This window comes from Grampus griseus (genome assembly GCF_964374135.1).
Source record: "Grampus griseus genome assembly, chromosome: 10".
NCBI lineage: Eukaryota > Metazoa > Chordata > Mammalia > Artiodactyla > Delphinidae > Grampus > Grampus griseus.
In genome coordinates, this window is record NC_139004.1 from 65,789,889 (window position 1) to 65,814,099 (window position 24,211).

General features: G+C 40.3%; 1 protein-coding gene across 3 annotated transcripts in view; it reads right to left on the reverse strand.

Moving 5' to 3' along the window:
• Positions 1-24,211, reverse strand: part of IP6K1 (inositol hexakisphosphate kinase 1) — a 73,443-nt gene that overhangs the window by 22,775 nt on the left and 26,457 nt on the right. The gene's annotated exons all lie outside the window — the stretch shown is intronic.

Sequence of the window (24,211 nt, forward strand, 5' to 3'; positions counted from 1 at the left end):
AAGGACAAAGAAAAGCTCTTTGTACTTAAATAACCTCCTTTTAATGTCAGTCTTCTCTCAAGAAAGTTAATATAGTGGGCAACTTAATACTGAATATATTTTAAAAACTAGGAATGTAGTAGGTAGCGGGGGTGGGGGAGGGAAGGATTGGGAGTTTGGGATAGCAGAGGCAAACTATCATATATAGAACAGATAAACAAGGTCTTTTTGTACAGCACAGGGCACTATATTCAATATCCTGTGATAAACCATAATGGAAAAGAATATGAAAAAGAACATATATATATATATATATATATATATGTATAACTGGGTCACTTGGCTGTACAGAAGAAATTAACACAACATTGTAAATAAACTATACTTCAAAAACATTTTTAAAAAATTAAAAAGGAATGTAGTAGGCAAGACAACATCTGAAAGATCAAGACTAAAAAAGAAAAAGAAAATATAGAGCAGAAATATGCTTTTATCTGCAAGATATAATAAACTATTTTTTTTTCTGAACCTCATAATTATGGGCAAAATGAGCTATACAAGAACACTGTTGCAAAACTGCAAAATTTTCTTAATCCAAAGCTGCCCAGGAAACTATGTTCTATTTCACCACTATCAACAAAAATAAATTATTCTCCATTCCCGCTCCCACAAACAGATCAGCACCACTTTAAAACTATTCATTTTTTAGTCCTCCTTCAGGATAAGGCAACTCCCTGCCCTAGGGAGTTTTCTGAGACTCCATTCTCTTGAAACAAGAGTTCGATGTACACCTCTGCGACTCCTACGGCACCCTGTGCCAACTCTAAGGCAGCAATAAATCACTGTACTGTCATCTATTTTGTCATCTGTCACCACCACCAAACCATTCTCTCTTAACTCCATCTAGGATCCAAGGCATTTCCTGGCACACGGCAGTACTCAAAATGAGGTTTGTTAGAATGAATTAAAATAATTCCAGGAAGAGGACCACAGTGAGTAAAAGCACAACGATATGAAAATAAAATATGAAAGCACGGTGGCAGTGCTTAGGGCAGAAAGTGGGGGCAGGAAGCAATTGCGGAAGGCTTATCTCAGGGTTCCTAGAGGTGCCCACTGTGGCAGTGGACTCTAGCTAGCAATGTCAATCGGCTCCTGCCCTGGCTCCTCTTCACCCTGGGATTGCCTCTGACCACAGATGGGATACCAAGAAGGTGCCAGACTTTCTAGCCTGGGTCAGTGGGTATCTGGTTTAGGAGAGGGGTCAACAGTGCCAAGTGCCCCAGAAGAGTTGGACATTAGGGCCATTCCCTGGACTCTGAGAGATCCGTGGCATCCTCTGCAGCCCCCACAGGACTGAAAGGAAGTTCAATCTCCAGTCAGATGTAGACTTTTGATATTTTGTTTCCCCTTGATGTCTACATAAAATCATGGTACTGTTTTTGTGTTTGAAATATTTTCTTAGAAGTAAACATGTAAAATATACCACATTTCTATAGCTCTGATTTGGCGTTTCTTTTTAAATAAACTGGGAACCTGAAAAAGTGGAAGTGCCCAGAACTCTCTCAACCTCTGTAAAGCCCTGGCCTACAAGGTGTGGAGACTTGTATGTCACTTGAAGGAAGAAACTTCAAGTTTCCTCATGAAGACATGCCCACTGCCAACCCTGTGGGATATGCCGACGTAGGTGAAGGGCTTGGGCTTGACTCACCTACCGCCCAGCCTTGAAAGTTCTGGAAATAGCAAAAGCTCTGACTCTTCTTGATAAACAATCAGAGGTCGTTCCTGAAGTCTGGTGTCCACCAAGGCCTGCTGTAAAAACCGTGGACTGAGAGGGCTATGGACGATGGTGTCTGTCTCCACTATTCCTTTCCTAATAGAGTCCCAATCTTGTTCAGGCAGCCAAACCTCAAGGGAATGTGAAATTCCATTCTAGCTCAGGGAGAATCTTGAACAGTACCTCAGTTCTTACGAGCTTATTTAGGAAAAAGCATGTGACTCTCTTCTTCCCAATGAGATGAGGAGAAGTTGGCCAGGGATTCTCTGGGAAAAGATACCTTGCTCTTAACACGAGAGAGGGGTACCTCCTCTTCCTCAGGATATTATTCTGTCTGCACGTGATATCGGAGACTACTGCAGCCACCTTGTAACTCTAAAAGATACTTGCCTAAGACAAGGCCAACATGCTGAGCATACAGAACAGGAAATAAAAATCAGGGCCCATGAGGCTGTCACTAAAGTACTGGATATCCTGTTATGTAACAAAAATAAATTTCCCTTTATGCTTTAAGCCAGTCACATTAGGATGTTCTGTCACTTGCAGTCAAAACCATCATAAATGAAAGGACAGAAATAGTTGCATCAAAATCCCCAGATCTCCAGTTGATACACTTTGCACATAAAGAGGTCACTAACTGTTTTCTGATGACAATAAGGAAACTTCCAACAAATGAAGAACAAGCTCTTTTCACTAATGACAAAGGGCATATTCTCCATAAGCCCCAAAATGAAAAATGTTGCTCTATAATCTTTAAAGTGTCCCTGAAGTCAGAGAATGTGAATTATGTCTGGTCCATAGCGCTGGTACCAAGATACTAAAAAAGAACCTGACCAACAGAAAATTCATTCTCTCATACGTAGAAATGAACCTGTCCAAATATCCAAATAATTAGTTTAGAACTGATTCTACTATGCTTCAACAGGAGGCAGACCATAAAAGAAATTGATACTCTTCCCACTTCAGGACCTTACTGCTCATTATTTTTTTTTTTACAAACGGATCTAAATACCATGTAGTCAATAAATCATATTTCCCAGAGTGTAATTAATTCTCAAAGATTTTGCAGACTGTGCTCTGCAAATACATTGACCTGATTTCAAGTAGTTTATGCCATTCAAGATGTCAATAGCTTCTGCAGTCTTTTCTAGACTTAAGAAACTACTAGCATAAAGAAAAACTTGTGGGGACTTCCCTGGTGGTCCAGTGGTAAAGAATACGCCTTCCAACGCAGGGGACATGGGTTCAACCCCTGGCTGGGGAACTAAGGTCCCACATGCTGCAGGGGAACTAAGCCCATGCACCACAACTACTGGGTTCGCGCGCCTCAACCAGAGAGGCTGTGTGCCGCAAACTACAGAGCCCAGGCACTCTGAAACCCACGCGCCACAACTAGAGAGAGAAAACCCACACGCCACAACTAGAGAGAAGCCGACGCACCACAACTGGAGAGAAGCCCACGGGCTGCAACGAAAAGATCCCACATGCTGCAATAAGACCTGACGCAGCCAAAAAAAATAAAGAAGGGACTTCCCTGGTGGGGCAGTGGTTAAGAATCTGCCAGCGAATGCAGGGGACATGGGTTCAAGCCGTGGTCCAGGAAGATCCCACATGCCGCGGAGCCACTAAGCCCATGCGCCACAACTCTGAGCCTGCGCTCTAGAGCCCACGAGCCACAACTACTGAGCCCGCGCACCTAGAGCCTGTGCTCCACAACAAGAGAAGCCAATGCAATGAAAAGCCTGTGCACTACAACAGAGTAGCCCCTGCTCGCCGCAACTAGAGAAAGTCCACACGCAGCAACAAGACCCAACGCAGCCAAAAATAAATAAAAATTTTAAAAAATTTTCGAAATAAAGAAAATATATAAAAACAAAAATATATAAAAAAAGAAAAACTTGTGAATTCTTTAAAAGCTACAAAGTATCAAAAATATCACATAACAGCAATCATGAGGGACTCTGGTTTCACTGCCATGGGTTTCACTGTTAGTTTTTTCTTTTTTTTTTTTGTTTTTGTTTTTGCGGTACGCAGGCCTCTCACCGTTGTGGCCTCTCCCGTTGCGGAGCACAGGCTCCGGACGCGCAGGCCCAGCGGCCATGGCCCACGGGCCCAGCCGCTGCGCGGCATGTGGGATCTTCCCGGACCGGGTCACGAACCCGTGAACCCTGCAACGGCAGGCGGACTCTCAACCACTGCACCACCAGGGAAGCCCTCACTGTTAGTTTTTAAACTAAAAACAAACCAAAAATAAAACTCCCTACCAGAATATGTTTTTGGTTTGGTTTGGTTTTGTAAACAAAACTCCAAAGGTTTTCCCTGGGGAAAACTTTATAAATGGTACTCTTTTTCCCTATGTGGCATCTTAGATCTGCATCACTACAGAAATCATGGCCAAGTTTCACTTTTCTGTGTAGATGTGTTCCCATGTAAATATGTTTCCAAGTTACCTGTCTTGTCTACTTCCCAGGTAACATAAAGAATTTTCTCTGGAAAGGTGGAACTCCTACAGATACAGACCTCTATGCTGGCAAGCATTGGTTTCCTGGGTGTCAAGGAAAGGAATGAAGAATAGTGCTTGAAAATTACAAATTAGCCACTTTTTTCCCCCTATTTTTTGGCCATGCTGCGTGGCATGCGGGATCTTAGTTCCCCAACCAGGGATCGAACCCGTGCCCCCTGCAGTGGAAGCGTGGTGTCTTAACCACTGGAAGTCCCAGGGAGTCCCACAAAATAGCCACTTTAATTTCACTTCTCAGACCAGGGAAGTCCCACAAAAGAGCCACTTTAATTCCACTACTCAGACAGACCCAGGAACCATACAGTGTGGAGGAACTTGTGAGCTGCTATCCCAGTTTCTGAGACCAGCAGAAAGCTGGCATTTATTAAAAGCATCTCCAGGACACAAAGAGGCTCCCACTTTCCCCAGTCATCCCAATGGCCCTTTTCTGTGACTGACAAACATGCAGAAGTGAAAAGCAATTGCAATTAGTATTTAATTCCTACAGCCTAATTCTTTGACATGAAAATCTGAAGTGGCATTTGCCCGGATTCAGGGTTGAAGGGAAATGTACTATTTTCCTTCCTCTCTCTACACCTTTTTGTCCTTGGCATAAATAGGGTATTTCTCATTTTGGGGGCATTACGGAGTACTGAAAGGAGGTAATTACAAGGAGTTACATTCTTAGGGTTTTGACAAGAATCCTTAGGAAACTGTCTTAATCCATCTGGGCTACTGTAATAGAATACCATAGACTAGGTGGCCTATAAGCAACAGAAATTTGTTTCTCACTGTTCCAGAGGCTGGGAAGTTCAACACCAAGGCAATGGCAGGTTTGATGTTCGATGAGTAACTGTGTCCTCACATGGTAGAAGGGATGAAAGGGCTCTCTGGGGCCTCTTTTATAAGGGCACTAATTCCATTCATGAGGGCTCCACCCTCATGACCTAATCAGCCCCAAAGGTCCCACTTCCAAACACCATCACATTGGAAATTAGGTTTCAACATATGAATTTGTGAGGGACACAAACATTCAGTCTAGAGCAGAAATCAGAATCAGTGTTTTAAGTGCTGCTGCAAGAGTACCTGTTCGCTCTTTTTCTGATGAGACTTCACCATTTCTGCCATGACTAGATAGAATATTTGGTGAGGAAATCTTGTTTTTGTGAAAAGGAAACTGTCCTTTTCTACAGAAATAGTTTGTAGCATTGTGTGTATTGGATTGAAAATTATTTTACTTTAAAATATTTAAAAATAAGAAAATTCCCATTGTGGAAACATGATACATTTCAGTATTTAATAGTAAAGCTCCTATCTGATTAACACAACCTTGAATAATGGAAATTAATCAAGAATATTATTTAATATCATGCATTAGAGTAGACAAGACCACTGTGTTCTGACTACCATGTCTATTCTTACTGGGTTGTTTGCACTGGGGTCTGAATCAGGTTCTAGGGGAGGCAGGAAAAGTATAGCACCAAGCTAGGATTTGGAACGTTTGGCAAAATCATGTGGTGATTAAAATTGTATGACCCAGGACTTCCCTAGTGGTGCAGTGGTTAAGAATCCACCTGCCAATGCAGGGGACACGGGTTCGAGCCCTTGGCCGGGAAGAGCCCACATGCCACGGAGCAACTAAGCCTGCAGGCCTAGAGCCCATGTTGCACAAGAGAAGCCACCGCAATGAGAAGCCCGCACACCGCAACGAAGAGTAGCTCCTACTCGCCACAACTAGAGAAAGCCCACGTGCAGCAACAAAGACCCAACGCAGCCATATATAAATAAATTTATTTATTTATTTAAAAAAAAAAAGACTGTGCCCAAATGAAAGGACCACTGGCTTAGCTTGTGGGGTTTTCAGTAATAGCTGCATTTTATTCAACACTGTCACCAGCCTCAGGAGCAGAGCAGAGGTCTAAATACCTGAGGAAAAGGAACAGCAGACATTCTTCACAAATGTGGATGCTGGAGTAAGAGGGGCTTAAGTAGCAGCAATTCCCTCCATATATCCTGGTGACTGATGTTCAGAGAGGAAATAATGTAGTTTGTTTGAATCAGTTATTTTAGATCATTGGAAGTTTATATTAAAATGGTTAAAATTTTGTCAGCTTATGAATGGACTGCTCCCCCAAAGGTCATGGAGTTCCACTGCTCTGCCTATGAATTTGTATACCACCAGCTACAGAAGTCTATATTTGTTTGTCCTTCATTTTCTTTAAAAAACTTGGTTCCACATTTCACTGCATAAAATGGGAAGGAGGCTATTTTTAAGAAGAACTTGCTGAGATTCTGAAATTGAATTTTTTCCACTGGTGTACAGCAAGAAATGAAAATAAATTTGCACTTTAAAGACACTAGTTAACAAAAGTTAGGTTGACTTTCTGGTTATAGTTACTAACTCCTTGAACATATACTTGAACTCCGAAATGAATCATGTTCTAATTCAAGTAAAATAAAGTTTCTGATATTGCTGAAATTTATATATTAATTTGTTTTCCTTTTTCAAAGCAAAAGCTGTTGGTTAGGTAAAATGACTGTCAGGTGTTATTATGGCTTATAAATTAATAAATGGGATATTTAATTCTGTAAAAAAATTAAAATGGGTGAATTGTGGTATATTCATACAGTGGAATACTACAGAAAAATGAAAAAGAACCAACTACTGCTAAACACAACACAGATGAATCTCACGGGTGTGATGTAGCAAGAAAGAATCTAGACACAAAAGAGGCCATGTGGTGTGATTCTATTTATATGAAATTCAAAATTATGAAGACCACAACAGTGGTTTCTCTGGGAAAATACTAATTGAGAAGGGGCACGAAGGTAGAGGTGACAAAGACGAGTACTATACATATCCACTGAGCTGTGTATAGCTTTACTATAAGTCAAGACTTAATAAAAAGGAAAAAAAAATCAATAGTAGTCTCCTATACTAGCAAAAAACAATTACAAAATGAAAACTGTTTAAATATATCCCATTTACAACGGCAACCAAAACTATATAAAGTACATATGAATCTTTAAAAATTATGACAAATAAAACTTGACTGAAGGACCTAAAAGAAGACATAAATACACCATATTCATGTGGGGGGGGGCTCGATATTGAAACGTAATGCAATTTCAATAAAAATTCCAAGAGAGTTTTCTGACAAACTTGACAAGCTGACTTTATATTCATATGGAGGAGTAAAGACCAAGTAATGTAGCTAGACAGCAATGTCAAAGAGAAATGAAAGGGACTTCCCTGGTAGTCCAGTGGTAAAGAATCCGCCTTCCAATGCAGGGGACACAGGTTCAATCTCTGGTGAGGGAACTAAGATCCCACATGCCGCGAGGCAACTAAGCCCGTGCGTCACAACTACTGAACTCACGTGCCTCAACGAGAGAGCCCACGTGCCACAACTAAAGAGTAAACCTGCACGCCACAACTAGAGAAAAGCCCGGAGCCACAACGAAGAGCCCACGAGCTCTCAATGAAAGATCCTGGTGTCGCAACTAAGACCCGAGGCAGCCAAAAAAATAAATAAATATTTTTAAAAAATGTTGAAACTTATTTTTTAAAAAAACTTAAAAAAAAAAAGAGTGGGGCTTCCCTGGTGGTGCAGTGGTTGGGAGTCTGCCTGCTAATGCAGGGGACACGGGTTCGAGCCCTGGTCTGGGAGGATCCCACATGCCACAGAGCGACTGGGCCCGTGAGCCACAACTACTGAGCTTGCGCATCTGGAGCTTGTGCTCCGCAACGGGAGAAGCCGCGATAGTGAGAGGCCCGTGCACCGCGATGAAGAGTGGCCCCCGCTTGCCACAACTAGAGAAAGCCCTCGCACAGAAACGAAGACCCAACACAACAAAAATATATAAACTAATAAACTCCTACCCCCAACATCTTCTTTAAAAAAAAAAAAAAGTTAAATTCTTACCTTCTGTGATAAGATGTATAGGTTAGTTCTAAAATGGATAAATCTATAAATAGTAATATGATATTAATTTAAAAAAAGAGTAATGAAAGATGACTTGCCCTCCCCAATAGCAAAGCTCTTTATGAAATTATAGCAATTAAGAAAGAGTAGGGCTTCCCTGGTGGTGCAGTGGTTGAGAGTCCGCCTGCCGATGCACGGGACACGGGTTCATGCCCCAGTCCAAGAAGATCCCACATGCCGCGGAGTGGCTAGGCCCGTGAGCCATGGCCGCTGAGCCTGTGCGTCCGGAGCCTGTGCTCAGCAATGGGAGAGGCCACAACAGTGAGAGGCCCACGTAACGCAAAAAAAAAAAAAAAAGAGTATATTTTGCAAAGAGAACCAAAGAGATCTTAGGAACACACATGGGAGTGTGTGTGTGTGTGCCTGAAGTAATATTTAATTTAAATAATATTAAATATTTAAATACCCATTATTCAATTGAAAAAGATGATCTATGTCATAAACAGGCTACATACAGATAAAATTCTATCCCTACCTCCAACAATAATCCAAAATAAATTCCCAACATATAAATGTGCAAAATAAAACTTGAAGGCAATAAATACAAAATTTAAATGCCTTTTGACAATAGATTAAGTAAAATTCCATACGACATAAAACACACAAACCACAACAGGAAACACTGATAAGATGCCATTAAATATTTTTTTAATTTTAAAAGCTTTTATTGAAGTATAATCTACAAACCATAAAATTCACTTAAGTGTACAATGCAATTATTTTTAGTAAATTTACAGAGTTGTACAACAATTCCCACAACCCAATTTTAAAATATTTCTATCACTCCAAAAGATCCCTCATACCCACTTGCAATCCCCCCTTCCTACCACCAGCCACAATAAAATTATTTTCTGTATAAGAGAATCATAAGTGAAGATAAAAGTCAGACAAAGAAATGATATTTGCAATATTTATAATTAGCAATATTAGTAAACAATATATGAAGAACTCCTATAAATAAAAGTGGGGAAAAAAAAGAAAATGGAAAAAAAGAAAACACTCAGATGGCTAATAAACATGTGATAAGATGCCCCCCTTCACAAATACCAGAGGAATGCAAATTTAAACAGGAAACCATTTCAGTTCTGTAAGATCAGCAAAAAATACAAAGTGTGAACATACCAAGCACTGGCAAACCGGGGAGAAATGGCTCCTCTCCTATTCTGATTATGGTAACACAAAACCAAAGATCTGTACTCTCCACAACCCAGCACGTACCCAAGATGGCAGGTTCAAGGATGTTCACTGCAGCATTGTTATAACAGAAAAATGGGAAACGATTTAAATGTTCATCAATGGGCGAATGGATAAATGAATGGGTATATTCATAAACTGTATAGTACTGAATTAATAATCTACATATGTCAACATGAATACATTTCAAAACAAATTGGAAAAGCATGTTTGGAAATATTTCTAGTATGCCATCACTGTAAATTTTTAATACATAAAACAGTATTATACATGAATTTATGGACACACATATGTATTAACGACAACAATGATATGGAATGGAAGAATGTGCATCAACTTTACAGGAGGAAAGGAAAGGAGGGGACTGGTATCTAGGAAGAAAAGGGAACTTCAGCTCTTTTAATAATTTTTAATTTCTTTTTAAAATGTCTGAAACAAATATGGTAAAATGTTAACATTTTTTAATCTATGTGCCCAGTACACTAGTATTGTATTATTCCCTGAACTTATATTTCATTAAATAAAACAAAAAGCCTTCACAGTGCTAAAAGCCTGATGTCAATACACAGCACATGACAGGAGAACATCATACTAGCAATGGTTCCCAAAGTGGAGTATGAATACCATCACAGTCCCCTGGAAATGGGAAAAAAATATTAGAACTCCTTGATTTGTTTTCTTCACTTGGCCTTCAAGCACCACACTCCCCTCATCTTCCTGTTACTCAATCTACTTTGCTGGTTCTTTCTCTTCTTCCCAGCCTAACGCTGGAGGCCTTGGGGCTCAGTCCTTGGTTCTCTTTTGTCTAGCTACCCTTTCAGTTCAGTCCTCTTTCTTGAACACCAAATTCATATATCCAACTGCCTATTTGATCTAGGAAGTTTAAATTTAACACTGCTGACAGAACTCATTTCCCCCCACCCCCAAAAAACCTCTCCACCTGCAGTCTTACCCATCCCCAGCTCCATTTTCACAGCTGTTCTCACAAAAATCCTGACAGGCATTCTTGATTCCTCTTTTTCTCTCAAACCCCATGATATCAGTAGGGTATCATGTAATCCTACCGAGTCTATCTTCAGAACAAATCCAGATCCAACTACTTCTTACCATCTCTAATGCTACCACCTGGTGTGATCACCAACTGGTATCCAGCTTCTATCATGGCCTTCCTGCAATCTGTTCTCAACACAGCAGTCAGTGACTCTGTTAAACTGACAGTCAGAGCATGTGACTTCTCTGTTCAAAATCCTGCAATGGCTCCCATCTCACCCAACACCTTGCCATAACCTATAAGATCTGCATTCCTCCCCACCCCCATTTTCTCTCTTATCTGATTCCTACCCCTTTCCCCTTTGCTTATTACCTCACTCTGAGTCATACTGGCTAGACATACAGGAATATTCCTACTTTAGGGTCTTTGCACCAGCCATTCCTTCTGTCTGGACCATTCTTCCCCCAGATATCCAAGTGGCTAACTCCCTTACGTCCTTCAAAAATCTTGGCTCAGGACTTCCCTGGTAGTGCAGTGGTTAAGAATCCACCTACCAATTCAGGGGACAGGGTTTCGAGCCCTGGTCCGGGAAGATCCCACATGCTGTGAAGCAACTAAGCCCATGCACCACAACTACTGAGCCTGAGCTCTAGAGCCCGCAAGCCACAACTGCTGAGCCCAAGTGCCACAACTACTGAAGCCTGCACGCCTAGAGCCCGTGCTCCACAACAAGAGAAGCCACCGCAATGAGAAGTCTGTGCACCACAGTGAAGAGTACCCCCACTCACCACTAGAGAAAGCCCGTGCGCAGCAATGAAGACCCAACGCAGCCAAAACAAAAGTCTGTGCCCAAATGTCTCTCTCAATTAGGTCTACCCTAACCTCCCTAAGTTTAAACTGCAAACCCGCCTGGATGTTCCATCCCCCTTAATCTGCTCTACTTTTTCTTTTTTTCATGGCACTTATCCCCTTCTGACATGTTATATATTTTATTTATTGATAATGTCTGTGGTTTATTATTATTATGATGTCAACTCCATGAAGGAAAGGCTCTTTGTTTTTTCACTATATTTTATCCAAACTGCCTGGAGCAGTGTCTGGCATGTGGCAGCCACACAATAAAAACAGCTGAATAAATGAATGTATGTATATGATTATATAACAGATGTGTACAGTAGGGTAAGTATACAACATATGAAAAATGTTTATGACAGGACAAGGTCTTTTTTTTTTTTTTTTTTTTTTTTACTATTAGGATTGTAAATCAGAAAAGTTTACAGACTTCTAACCTAGGGCTACCACACCCAGAACAAAGAGTTAACGTGCCTTTACAGAGAAGTATGTTGACCAAAGGATAGAATTCCAAACCAAAGAAATAAAAAGAACGCAAAATTCTGTGTTTTGACTCGAAAAAGAGTTGATATATGAAAGAAAAAGATGTTTAAATTTACCTGGATAAGAATGACAACAACAGAAACTAAACTAGATATGGAAGGAAAAAAGAATCATCTTATGAGGGAGGATGATTAGATCATTTTCATTAATGATACAAAAGAGAAACAAGGGGCAAAAAAATCAGGCAAACATACAGATAATCTCAATTATAAAGAATAAACCACATCAAAGAACTTGAACCAAATTTAGGATATATAAGTAGTTTTGTTTGTTTTAATTCAACAACACAGCAAAGCTAGAAAGTGGCAATGAATAAAAGCACTGGCAAAGAAAGAGAAATTGCAATCAGATATGGTGGTGAATGAGGTCCAAACTATTTTAAGAACTAGGAAAGCACTGTCTTCACAGCAAGAGAAAGACAATACCTGGTCACCTACTTTGTTAATCGGGCAAGCACAGACACACACTCAAAATGCAGACCAGCAGACATGCCCTCTAAGGAGCTTGGTTAGAAGTAGAAATTCTGGGACGTCCCTGGCGGTCCAGCGGAAGACTCCGCGCTTCCAATGCAGGGGACAGGGGTTTGATCCCTGATCGGGGAACTAAGATCCCACATGCTGCGTGGTGCGGCCAAAAAAAAGAAAAAAGAATTGGAAATTCTGTTGCCGATGTATTTTTATAGCCTGAGATTAACCACTTGGGTTTGATATACAATCTTTTTGTAAAGAGAAGCATACTTAGTACCTTCACATTGAACAAGGTATATTTGCAAATTTCCTCAAATTTTCATTGAAACTGGTTTAAAAATCCAGTATTTCTACTACCTCTTCTAAAATAAATATACCCACTTAAGCACTAAAAGCATAATGACAAAGTATCACGCCCTTAAAAAAGCATATGAGGGCTTCCCTGGTGGCACAGTGGTTAAGAATCCTCCTGTCAATGCAGGGGACACAGGTTTGAGACCTGGTCTGGGAAGATCTCACTTGCCGTGGAGCCGCCTAAGCCCAATCGCCACAACTACTGAGCCTGCGCTCTAGAACCCGCAATCCACAACTACTGAGCCCGTGTGCCACAACAGTTGTGGCTCGCGGGCTCCAGAGTACATCCTCAGTAGTTGTGGAGTACGGGGCTTAGCGGCTCCGCAACACATGGGATCTTCCCAGACCAGGGCTCAAACCCGTGTCCCCTGCATTGGCAGGAGGATTCTTAACCACTGCGCTACCAGAAAGTCCTACTTAGTCTTTTAAAAGTCTTTTAAAAGTAATTTAAGCTTGATAAGACAGGAATGCTAAGTAAAATTTTGGCAATAATGTATCTTTCATTTGTTTTTTACTCTCCGATACAATCCAAGGGAAAAACAGCAAAATCACGCGTAACTGAAAAGAACACAATGGACTGATAAGTCACTCTAACAGAAAAGAACAACACATAAAGCTCTGGTTGCATAGCTCTGGACTTTATGAAAACTAATTTCTAACTATTTCAGAAATAATAAGCTAATATGGACTCTAACAGGAAAAGATACTGAAATACTCTCAAATTCAAGGACAGAAAAACCCAAAACTACAGCTGAAAACTAACATGAAAGCATGTTTGTTCTCTGAAGCATATAAAATCAAGGGAACCTAATGCTTTCCGAAATTCAGGTCGATTAGTGCTTTTACGTATGAGACTGTAGGTACTGATATAGATTAGGTATATTTATGAGGGTGAAAGAGAACAATCCTGCTTCCTTCACCCCTAAGGACTGTTTCAAGCAGATGCTCACAAACCTCTCCTTTAAGGAAGACAGAAATATAGGCATCGTTCTTGAGGTAAGTATGGCTGCCAACCTGAGCCTGCCCTTCCAATCTACCAGGGACTGGGACATCCCTCACCTAGAAACCAGAAATATGTGCAAAGGCCTAGAGCAATCTGGGAGGTTTGAAAAAAGGAGAAGGGGGAAAAGGCTTAAAGGTATCTATTTTGTTTATCCTCAGAGAAGAGGAAGGATTGTTTAGACATCTTGGTCCTATCCAGGAGCAAGGGACACAGTGGCATCCTCCGGAGGACACCAGGCTGAGAGCAAACAGGGAGGAAAGGAAACTTGGCAGGATGCCTGAGATGTGCCAGCCCATCAAGAAACAGCCAGAACAGAATTAATTTAGGACAAAGAGAGAATCTAAGTAAAATCCAGTGAACCCCTTTCCTTCTTTTACTGTATTTCTAAAGATTAGAAACTTGTGCTTCCCCAGACATATATATATATGTATATGTGTATATATATACACTTTCTTTCTTTTTTTTTTTTTAGTGAAGATCCTTTTGAAAGTGTCTATTTCAACTTGCTCAAAAGAGTGTAAGTAAGGAGGTTTCAGGACAGAATTTTAAGAACACAGGTCCAAAGTGATATAGGGAAATCAAAACTAGAAAACACCAAAAAGGGGAAACAAAGGCACCCCATCCTTCTCACCAGAAACAGTGTCTGCTCACAATTTGTACGGGATTATTCTTTAACAAGAATCCAAAGAAATACCCGTGCTGTGACTAGTCAGTTCAGACAAGCCATACCTGGATCAGGTAAGTCTCTGCCTAGCACAGTTAGAACTGAATACAAACATGGTCATACCTAGAAAGCACACATGTAGAAGGATAGGAGAAATGGTTCAAAAAGGAACACAAAACCAAAGAACACTTAAAATGAGACTGTCTAAAATGCTAATGTATGGAATAGGGAGCTTTCCAGACTTATTATCTCATACTACTGATCCCACTGAAGACCCAAAGCTGAAGACAGAAGCTTCTGCACAACTGAAAGATGCAAAGGAACAGTACAAGGCTTGTTCTAGCAACCTAGGTTCCTGACATGACTGGTAACTCTAGTTCCTTTTCTTTACTACCATCCTATTGCAGCTCAACTAAAAGAGAAGCTGAGCACAGTGGAGGCAAGCTGACAGGGCTGAGGCAGAAGTGAACACACCCTAAGGTGACTGGGAAACTGATGTAGACACCTCCCTACTTGAGATTTCCCCCCACCATAAAATTTTTTTTGAATAAAATCTGCTCTATTTCAGAAGAGAAACAAAAGAAAAATAATTCTTGTCACTCACCCAAATTTCAATTAGCTGTAACTCTGAGTTTATAACTGGAAGTCACTCCAGGTACAAATCTGCTACCTTGTACTAGTGATATTCACATGTGTCCTGTTAAAGAGGTAAAACATGGAAATAAAATCTCCTGTACCTAGGACAGGTGAAGTCAAAGTTCTAGTCACAGCATTGAGCTTTTCAGATTACTTGGGGGCCTCATGTAGATCCCCCACCCCTGCCATGAAAGATGACTACTAGCTTAAAACAAGAAAATCTCCAGAGTAAGGAATTAGGCAACCATAGAATAGCTCCTGTCTTTCCTGTGACATCTCAATGATACCACACAACTGTTAGAACTCCAAAGGAGTTTTAAATCACCGAATTCTGTACTATTTAAAAGAGGCACACCAAGAGGCAATATACACCTAAAAATCAAAGATGGCTACAATCCAGAGGGCTGCCTTTGGTGGTGAAATCACATACTTAAAGGTCTTGATACTATACTACTCTGCAGATTACCTGAAACTATAATCAAAAACCAAATTCCTCAGACATGGGCACTGTATTGTGTTCAGCTGTAGTTGGGGGATACAATGAAGTGTCCACCACAAAATATAGCACTGCTGAGTTTTGCTATTTTGGGATAATCTGCGGCTACTCCCACAAAGGGGCTGAGACCAACTTAGGTTCTCCTCCAAGGACCATGTTCTTAGTATCCTATGTTCCTAACCTCCTGTGAGACCTCTCCCCTTCAAGGCCCATAAAGCATATTTCCTTATATAGTCAGACATTCAGAAAACAATGCAAGGAGATTTCAGAGCACAAATTCAACAGGTAGTCCCTCCACTTAGAACCACATACGATTCGCGGCCACACTATGACATATCTGAACATCTATCCTGTGGGTAAAGATTTTATTAGCAAGTACCCAGAAGCAGATGAGCAACATGCAAAATGACAGTGAATGTGGGGAAAACCTGTAAACAGAAGAGGCAAATGACCTGTTTAATGCCTCACAAAATGCAACAGAGTTTGACTGCTCTGTCAAGACAGATTCTGTCTTCTACCTTCCAGTGAAACACCAGAATTTTAAAAGGTACTTTTAAGCACCTTTAAACATCAGAAAAGAGGGACTTCCTGGTGGTCCAGTGGTTAAGACTCCGAGCTCCCAATGCAAAGGGCCTGGGTTCGATCCGTGGTCAGGGAACTACATCCCACAACTAAGATCCTGCATGCCGCCAACTAAGATCCCGCATGCCGCAACTAAAGATCCCACACGCGGCAACGAAGATCACATGTGCCGCAACTAAGACCCGACACAGCCTAAATAAATAAATAAATGTATTTTTAAAAATCAGAAAAGAACTTCTATCTACCTCATAAATAACTCATAGTTCTAGATAGAGAAGGGACTAACTTTCACCCACACAACAACTTCCCAACTCAGGAAAGTGTAGAGATATCTCCAAAGAAACGTCACTCCTTAAGAGCATGTTCCAAATCTCTCCACTCTCTCAGCTTCCTTTCCTGACCTTCATGTGATACAAGGAACTGAACAGCGTGAACATGTAGAGAGCTCTCATGATTCTGGGAGTCAAAAACTATATTAAAAAAAAAAAAAAGTGGAACTCAACCTGGAAGCAACCATCAATCCCATGATTAGTAAGTTGTGTACCCTTCAATACACCAATTCACCTTATTTTCCCTGACAAGAAGCTAGACTTGAGACTGTATGTCCTACTTTTCAGGGTGAGGTAATATATGAGAAATCAATTTAAAAATATATACTACAGGGACTTCCCTGGTGGTCTACTGGTTAAGACTCCATGCTTCCAATGCAGAGGACATGGGTTTGATCCCTGGTCAGGGAACTAAGATTCCATGCCACGTGGTGCAGCCAAAATATTAAATTAAAAAATATTAAAAATGTAATAAAATCAGTGTTCATTAAAAAATAAAAATATGTACTATACTGATGCAGCTAAAGCAATGCTAAAATTTTTTAGCTTTAAAAGTAAAAATATAAAATTAATGACTTAAGGTTCTCCTTAATAAGCTAGAAAAAGACCAAAGTAAGTAGAAGGAAGGAAATAAGATACAACGAGAACTCACTGAGAGACAGAGAGAGAGAGAGAATGAGTAACAGAGCCAAAAAAAAAAAAAAAAATCAATAAAGCTGATAAAAATCTCTAAAGAAACTGATCAGTGAAAAGAAAACACACAAATTACCACTATCAGGGATGAAAAACAGGGATATCACTTCAGATCCTACAGGCACTAAAAGAATAATAAGGTAATATTATGAACAACTGCATACCAATAAGTTCAACAACTTAGACAAAATGGATAAATTCCTTAAAAAATACAATTTACCAAAACTGACACAAGATTAACATAAAATCTGAATAGACCTATATCTATGAAGAAAACTGAATTTATCACAACTCTTTCCACAAAGAAAAGTCCAGACACAGATGATTTTACTAGTAAATTCTATCTAACATTTAAGGAAGAAATAACACCAATCTTGCACAAATTCTTTCAGAAAATGAGGAGAGAAAGAACACTTTCCAACTTGTTTTATGAGGTCAGGTAACCCTGATAACAAGAACTAAAAAAGAACCATAGAGAAAGAAAAAACAAATGAAAGAAAAGAAAGAAAAAAAAAATATATATATATATATAGACCAATATCCTTCATGAACACAGACACAAACATCCCTTTTAAAAGTTTAACAAAACAGGGACTTCCCTGATGGCACAGTGGTTAAGAATCTGCCTGCCAATTCAGGGGACACGGGTTTGAGCCCTGGTCCGGAAAGATTCCACATGCCACGGAGCAACTAACCCGTGCACCGCAACTACTGAGCCTGCGCTCTAGAGCCCATGAGCCCCAACTACTGAGCCCATGTGCCACAACTACTGAAGCCCATGCGCCTAGAGCCCATGCTCTGCAACAAGAGAAGCCACTGCAATGAGAAGCCCACACACCACAACAAAGAGTAGCCGCCGCTCGCCACAACTAAAGAAAGCCCGCGCGCAGCAATGAAGACCCAATGCAGCCAAAAATAAATAAATAAATAAAAGTTTAGCAAAACAAATTCAGTGACATACAGACGGAATAATATGACAAAGTGTGGGATGCAAGGCTGACTAACTATCTGTAGAATCAATCAATGTAATCCATCATATTAACAGAAGAAAGGAATAAAACCATACAGGAAGACACTCAACAAAATTCAACACCCACTCATAATTTAAAACTCTCACAAATAAAAATTTGAAAAAAACTTCCTCACCTGCTCAAGAGCATTTATGAAAAACCTGCTAAAGAGCATTTATGAAAACCCCCAAAAAACTATAGCTGACATCACAGTCAATGTGAAATCCTGAACATTTCCCTCATATAATCAAAATAAGGCAAAGATGTCCATTCTCACCATTTCTATTCAACATTTTATCAGTCAGTATAGTAAAGCAAGAAAATTTTTTTTAAAGCATAAAGACCAGAAGAAAACAAGACTTTCTCTATCCATAGATAACCTAATAGAAATACTTTATACATAAAATACATAGAAAATACTTAGCTATCTACAAACAACTTCTGAAACTACTATGTGACTTTCACAAGATCATAGGATACAAGGTCAATATACAAAAGCCAATTATATTTTTCTATGCTAGCAGCAAACAATTAGAAATTAAAAGACAATTTAGTGGATTAATTTCATATAAGACGGTAGAGAAGGAGGCTTCAGGAATCCATCCCTTCACCCAAACAACTAATGAGCTGGCAGAAACTGTCTGAAGTAACTTTTGGAACTCTGGAGTCTAGCTGGAAAACATGAAACTTCCAAGGTAGAGCTTGATGAAGAGGCTGGTGAATACTGGTAAATTTAAGCCTTTTGTGTAGCACCTACCCAACCCCCAGCCTCACAGCAAGCAACAGTGGCATGGCTACCTTCATTCCGGATATAGCTTGCTGGAGGCTAGGGTGGACACAATAAAGATCTTGTCCTCCAAATATTGGGGTTGTGTGTTCTGACTGATGACGGCTGCTTTTGATCACTGAGGAGCAGGCAGAGGCTGGTGACCATTGTTCCAACACCCACAAGCTGAAGCAGCTTCCAGGAGAGTTAAGAGAACAGTACTTGTTTTCATTTTTCCCCCTTTTGGGAGCCAGACATTTAAGGAAATCTTTGTCAGGTCACTGTATAACTGCAGATATAACTGAACAGAAACTTCAATTATCACATACAATAAGGAATACACATTTCGAAAATTTATCTGTAAAAGTCACAAATGGAAGGCTCTCACACTCAATGAGCAAAAACTAGCAACACCTGAGGAGTGGGAAAGTTAGACTGCTAAAGTTACCACAACAGGGACTTCCCTGGTGGCGCACTGGTTAAAGACTCCATGCTCCCAATGCAGGGGGCCTGGGTTCAATCCTGGGATCTAGTCAAGGAACTAGATCCCACATGCATGTCACAATTAAGATTTAGCATGCCACAACTAAGGAGCCCACCACCCGCAACTAAGGAGCCCACTGGCCGCAACTAAGGAGACCACCTGCTGCAACAAAGACTGGCACAACCAAATAGACAAATAAATAAAAAATAATAATTTTTTATTAAAAAAATTAATAAAGTTACCACAACATAATACTCAAATGTTGTTTTACTCAAATGTCGTTTTAACAAAAAATTTAAAAACATACTAAGAAACAGAAAATCAATGCCTGATCACAGGAAAAGGAGAATCTGACAAAAAATACAAAACACCGTGGCCTCCCACCTTCTGAGACAGCCTACACTCTGTCTGTGAAGGGTGTTTCTCCCTTTGCTGCCCTCACTTTCCAAGACAACCCCATGCCCTGGGGCCGCTCTTGCCTTTTGAGATGGACTGTATTCTGTCTACAGAATTTGTATCTCTAAATAGATCTACTTCTTACCAACAAAACAAAACAAAACAAAAGGGCTTCCCTGGTGGCGCAGTGGTTGAGAGTCCGCTTGCCATGCAGAGGACGCGGGTTCGTGCCCTGGTCCGCGAAGACCCCACATGCTGTGGAGCAACTAAGCCCTTGCGCCACAACTACTGAGCCTGCACTCTAGAGCCCATGAGCCACAACTACTGAAGCCCACACACCTAGAGGCTGTGCTCCACAACAAGAGAAGCCACCGCAATTAGAAGCCCAGGCACCGCAATGAAGAGTAGCCCCAGCTCGCCGGAACTAGAGAAAGCCCGCACAGCAATGAGGACCCAATGCAGCCAAAAATAAATAAATTAAATAAATAAATTAGAAAAAAAAGAAAAGAAAAAGTCACTAGAGGGATTCAACAGCAGATCTGAGCACACATAAGGAATATCAGTGTACCAGAAGGTAAAACAACTGAAATTATTACACGAGAGGCAAAAAGAAAAAAGAATAAGTAAAAGTAAAGAGTTTGAGGGACCTGTGGGACACTCCCAAATGTAACAATATCTACATTTTAGAAATTCCAAAAAGAGGAAATAAAAGGGAAAAAAAATATTTGAAGAAATAATGGCCCCAAACTTTCTAGATCTCAGGAAAGACATGAGTATATATGTGCAAGAAGCCTAATGAAGCGTAAGTGGGATCAACTCAAAGATTCACACCACACCAAGACACATAAAACAAAAACACACTATAAAACTGTTGAAACCCAAAGACAACGAGAGAATATTTAAAGCAGCAAGACAGAAGCAACTGGTAATGTACAAGAGAACTTCAATAAGATTAGTAGCTGATTTCTCCTCAGAATCCTCCAGAAGGCAGTATTTAAAATCCTGAAAGAAGAAAACTGTCAACCAAGAACTCTATACCTGGATAAACTATCCTTCAGGAATGAAGGGAGGGGCTTCCCTGATGGCACAGTGGTTAAGAATCCACCTGCCAATGCAGCGGACACGGGTTCGAGCCCTGGTCCAGGAAGATCCCACGTGTCATGGAGCAACTAAGCCTGTGTGCCACAACTACTGAGCCTGTGCTCTAGAGCCCACGAACCACAACTACTGAGCTCGCATGCCACAACTACTGAAGCCCATGCACCAACAGCCCGTGCTCTGCAACACGAGAAACCACCGCAATGAGAAGCCTGCACACCACAACGAAAGAGTAGCCCCCACTCACCACAACTAGAGAAAGCCCGCGCACAGCAATGAAGACCCAACGCAGCCATAAATTAATTAATTAATTAATTTTAAAAAAAAGAATGAAGGGAAAATTAAGATATTTCCAAATAACAAAAACTGAAGGTGTATGTTACCAGTGGACTTGTCCTATAAGAAATGCTAAAGGGAGTCCTTCAGGCTAAAATGAAAGGACAACTCAAAGCCATTAAGAAAAAAATATACACCACTGGTAAACATGACTACATAGATAAACATAAAAGCCAGTATTATTGTATATTTGGTATGGTTTGTAATTTCTCTCTTCTTCCTAAATGATTTAGCAGACAAATGCGTAAAACTTATAAATCTACGTTAATAGGCATACAATGTATAAAGATGTAATCTTATAAATATATGTACACATAAATAAATAAAAAGAGGGAGGGATAGAGGTGTATAAGGGCAGAATGTTTGTATAAACTAACTAGGTTGTTATCAGTTTAAGATGTAAATTTTAATCCCCAAGATAATCACTAATAAAATAACTTTAAAACATACAGAAAAACAGAGAATCAAAATGATTCACTACAAAATAAAATCAACTAAATTCTAAAAAAGATGGTAATGGAGGAACTGAGGAACAAAAACATGCAAGACACACAGAAAACAAAAAGATAAATGAAAGTAACTCCTTCTTGATAGGTAATCACAATAAATGTAAACGGACTAAACTCTCCTACTGAAAGGCAGAGATTAGTGGAAAGGACTTTAAAAAAATATCAATCCATCTATATGTTGCTTACAACAGATTCACATTAGATATGAAGACATAAAGAGGTTGACAGTAAAAGGATGGAAAAAGATATTCCATGCAAATCTTAATCAAAGGAGAGCTGAGGTGGCTCTACTAATAGCAGATAAAATAGACTTGAAATTATAAAAGGTTACAAGACACAAAGGATATTAAATATTGACAAAAAGTTAGATATAGCAAGAAGAAATAACAATTATACATGCACATAACAGAGCCACAAAATGTGTTTTTGGGAAAACGAGTATAGTAGTCTTGTTCAGGCTTCAGAGGCATAAGTAGGCCTCTGACTGACTTGTGACCCTGCCTGGACTGAGTGACTGCTTGCACACCTAACAATTGTTACCAACGAGTCAAGTAACAATTATGATAAGAAAGGGAGTGGGTTTTGGAATTTCTTGAGCCCTGGGGACCTGGCCAGTCCCCGGGGTCTGGAAAATCTTGTGACTCAAGCAGTGAAACCAACAGCATTGTTACAGTTACATCAGAGCTTCATTTCTGCACACAAACTGATGATATCAGTTTGTGGCCTGGGATTATAAACGGAAGCCCCCAGAGCTGCAATCTGAAGTCTCACCTGTGGGGTGGATGCACCACCCAGGACCCTTCCCCACTGGGACTCCAGATTGCTATTACTCGGAACTTCTCAGCTGCTGTTTGAATCTGGATGTAGGTGTCGGCCCAATCTGGTGATGTACACTGTTATATCTCTCGAATACTTTTATTCATCCTCTTCTAATGACTGTATATTGAACTTAAGTAATCTTCTATTAAAAAATTAATTAAATCTGTTCAGTTGTGTGAGATGAGTGGTTATTTTGCCAGCAAACCCAACGAACCCTGAAACTGAAAGCAGGTTTTTGGCAAAACATTAAATTGGCGCTGTGAGCAGGATTCGTACAGCAAAATGCCTCTCTTTAAAAAGAAAGAAGTTAGTTAATCAGGTTTTTATTCCAGGATGGGACGAGCTCCCTTACAGCTCATTAGTGGCAGAGTGGGGCATATCGACTGGACTGTGTGAGAACTGGAGATCTAAATCTAAGCGAGCCGAACCTTTGGATGTGACTATTTATAGCTCACGCTGATAGAGAAAGGGCAAGAATGTACCACACAGGTTGGATCCTCCTTTCTGCCTATCGTAAGGTGCATTAAGCTAAGCAGAAACTGGTTGAAGAGAAAGCTCAATTGGAAAAAGATCTGTGTGACTTACAAGGACGACTGTCCATGATTCAATGCCAAATTTATATTCTAGCTGATTAGGTTTCCACTTTCCAGTCGGTAGCCGAAAAAGCCACTGTTAAAGTTGCCCAAGCCACATATCGAAAGTGGCGGGGCAAAGTAAAATAAAAGGTACATCTGGCTATAGCTAAAGCTGGAGTAGACTGGGACCCAGATACATGGGACGGAGGTATCTGGGATGATAGCTCACAATCAGAATCTGATGAAAATGATGATTTGGGATGGAAGTCAGCCCCACAGTCAAAGGAAGAACTGAAACCGCCTAACTTTAAGACACAGCAAGCTTGGCAGCGTAAAATGGAAACTGATGCTCAGAGGAATACAATAAAAAAAGATACTCTGGAGGATTATACTCAGCATGAGATTAACGATATTTTAAGACAGTTAACTGAAAGGTCAGGAGAGCCTTTAATTACTTGGGCAGTTAGTACCTATGATGCAGGGGCCGCTGGAATATTAACTGATGATGGAGATGCTCATAAATTTGGCACCATTAGCAATGAGTCTTTTGTGCAACAGGCTGTTAGAGATAAAGCTAATCGCCCAGTAGATTCCAATCTATTGGAAATAGTCGCTGAAGGGTGCCTTAAGAAATATCCTATAGAATCTGCTTGGCCTGGAAGGGACCGTCCCTGGTACACTCTTAAAGACTGTGTCCAGAGACTAAAGGAAGATGCTATGAAAGGTGCTATTTTTATTGTACATCTAGATAACATGTCTGACATTCCCCTGACTGTACAAATGAGAAATAAAGTTTTTAAAACTGCTCCTCCTACTTACAAGCATGTAATTGTGACTCTCCTGCTAAATGAGACAGGTAATCCCATCTCCAAAGTCATTAAATAAAGTACAACAATTGGGAGACTTGGGAGAGTGGAACTTTGAAAAGAAAGAAGAAGATAAAGAAAGAGCAAGACAAGCAGACAGGATATCTGGAAAGGACACGTTCCTGGCCCTTATTACAAATGGGGTCCCAAAAGACTGATGGAATAACTACAAAGGAATTATGGGAAATATTTTTTTTTTTTTTAAAAAGAAAGGGACCAAGAGACTTTTTTTTTTTTTTTGGCGGTACATGGGCCTCTCACTGCTGTGGCCTCTCCCGTTGCGGAGCACAGGCTCCGGACGCGCAGGCT